The sequence below is a fragment of the Phytophthora infestans genome, genomic scaffold, assembly GCF_000142945.1.
Source record: "Phytophthora infestans T30-4 supercont1.46 genomic scaffold, whole genome shotgun sequence".
Classification (NCBI taxonomy): domain Eukaryota; phylum Oomycota; class Peronosporomycetes; order Peronosporales; family Peronosporaceae; genus Phytophthora; species Phytophthora infestans.
The window spans coordinates 593741-596717 of NW_003303713.1; positions in this window are offsets into that span (position 1 = coordinate 593741).

Sequence of the window (2977 nt, forward strand, 5' to 3'; positions counted from 1 at the left end):
CAATCGTCTCCGGGAGACCGTGATAGCGGAACACGCCATCGACGAGCAACCTTGCGGTTTGTTTGCCCGTAACAGTGACGGGAACTGGAGCAAGATGTACCATCTTGCTCAGCCGACACACGAACACCAACATTGTGGTGTTGCCGTGTCCGTCGGCGGGAAGCCCAAAGATGAAGTCAAGACTCATCGATTTCCAACAGTCATCCGGTACGGGCAGGCTCTGTAGTGGAGCCGAAGAGTACTCTGATGGTTTGACCCGCTGATATGTTTCGCATGTCTTAACGTACCGGGCGACCCACTTGTACATGTGGGTCCACCAGAAGGACTGAGAGACCGACAGAAAGGTCTTCTCGCGGCCCAAGTGGCCGCTGGAGGGCGCGTCGTGCGCCTCCGCGAGGATATCGAACTTCAGATCCTCGTCGTTGGGTACGACCACCCGTGGAGGATCATTGGGCTCCACCCGGTAATAGAGGAGTCCATCCTTCAACTCATATCGGTGGAGCCGTGAGCACTGTCGCGACGAGAGCCAGTCGGACTTTGCGCTCGTTCCTGCCATAAGGAACTTGACGATAGGCGCGACAGCCTCATCATCACGATACGCCATGCGTATCCGATCATATAGATCCGTTGTCACCCGCGTGATGTGGGCCAGCTCATAGTCAGGGACGCCGAGAGAGGGCGTCCGCAAGCACGTTAAGCTTGCCCGGCTTGTATTCGACGCGAAAGGTGTATTCCGCGAAGAAAGGACAGCCACCCTCGCCATCCTTTGGGAGAGGTGAGGCGAAGTTAGTCGCCGACCTCAAGGGACGCGTGGGTCTGTGTAGATCACAAAGGGCCTAGAGCCCAGAAGGTGAGCACGAAACTGCACAAGGGCATATTTCATTGCCAGGAGCTCCTTGTCGTGGCAGGGTAGTTCCGCTCGGCGGCTTTGAGCTGCCTGGACTGGAACGAGATGACTCGTTCGTGTCCAGCCGTGTCGGCCTGCAGCAATGCACATCCGATGGCGTAATCGGAGGCATCGCAGACGACGCTAAACGGCTTCGTCTCGTCCGGCAGGGCCAGGACAGGGGCCTCTTGGAGACTGGCCTTGATGCTGGCAAAAACATCCTGGTGCTCTTGCTCCCAGCGCCAGTCGACGTTCTTCTGAAGGAGGCTCGACAAGGGCTTAGTGAAGCCCGCGTACCCTGCGCTGTACTTGTGAAGGTAGTTGGCCAAGCCCAACCACTTTCGAAGATCCTTCTGGGATCGGGGTGTCGGCCATGCTGCTATGACCTTGACCTTGTCTGGGTCAGCCCGAACGCCCACGTTGCTTACAAAGCAACCGAGAACTTTAATCTCTGGTGACGCGAAAACGCACTTGTCGATGCTGGCGTAGAGCTTGTTCGCTCGCATTACGTCCAACACTCGACGGAGGTGTCCTAGGTTCACCTCCATGGCCGTCTTACCTCCTTCGGCACGGCTATGGACGAATATGTCGTCGAAGTATGTCTGTACGAAGGTACGCAAAGGGCGGAACAGTTGCGTCACCAGGCGATTGAACGTCGCCGGGGCGTTCGACAAGCCCTGCGGCATGACGAGCCACTCCCAAAGCATGCCGCTTGGAGTGCTTACCGCGGTGAGCGGGATGTCGCTCTCTCGCATCAGGATTTGGTAGTATCCGTCTACCGAATTCAGCGCATTGTACAGTACGCTCCCAGCCATGTTGTTCAACAACACATCCTTTCGTGGGATTGGTGTTTGGGCCGGCACCGTTGCGTTGTTCAGCTTGTTATAAGCGTGAACCAGACGCCACTTTCCGTTCGGCTTCCGAACGCAGAAAGTCGGCGTCGAGTGCGGGGATTTCGACTCCCGCACCATGCCTGCCTTCGCTTTCGCGGCGAAGAAGGCATCAATGACCTCGCACTGCTCGCGCGGGAGAGGCCATTGCCTCGTGACACAATACTTTGTGCCGTACGCCTCGATCCGGTGGGAGTTGGGTCGGTGGGTGTTTGTTCACCACGTCCGCATACTCCGTCACCAAAGGATACACCGGATCCTTGGGGTTCTTAAGGATCTCAGAACCCAAGCGCGTCTGATGCTGCTTGTTCAGGTCTTCCAGGACGTTCTCGTCCAAGACAGAGGAGGCGTTCAGCTCCTCCCGAGTCGTCTCAGGTCTCATGAGTACCATCTCAGCAATCTCTCCAGCCTTGAGGTTGGTCAGGAAAGACTCAGCCGTCATTTCCTCGAGGTTCAGTATCTCTGCAACCTCTGGCAACGGTTCAAGTGGACACCAGATGCCTTGACGGGCATACCGGTCTCGCCATCGAAGATGTGATAACACTCTTCCACCGGCCTTGTCGGAGGAGTACGGGCCCTGGAGTCCGAGTCGCTTGAAGCGACTTCGATCTGAACGAAGTTCGGATCCGACTTGAGGCGGCGGCGGCGTCGTCGACGACGGCGACTGTGACGTCGAAATTTGCTGCCCACGTCTAGGAATGTCGGCACTACGACATCCGAGGCACTTGTGGCCTCGTGTGGTACCGTGGTACCCACACAGGAAGCGTGTTCGACGCCTTCCTCTTCAGTTAAGGTCTGGGCGACCGCGTGTTGCACTGTGTTACCCACACAGGAAGCGGGTTCTACACCTTCCTCTTCAGTTAAGGTCTGGGCGACCGTGTGTGGCACTGTGTTACCCACACAGGAAGCGTATCCGACGTCTTCCTCTTCAGTTAAGGTCTGGGCGACGGCTCTGTTACCCACTATGAACACGCTGTTCTCAGTGTTCCTGACAGCTGCAGCGGTGTGCGGAACTAAGTTCCCCGCCCGTATGCGTAAGTCAACCACACCGGCAAAGCATCTTCTTTCCCTAAGCCTCGAAAGAATCCTCGGAGTGAAGAGCACTTCAACGACAAAACGCAATATTAATACAAACAGCTCCCCGCAAACAGCGCAAGCATGCCCAGCTTGTGGTGATGGCAACACATGCAGACGAACATAA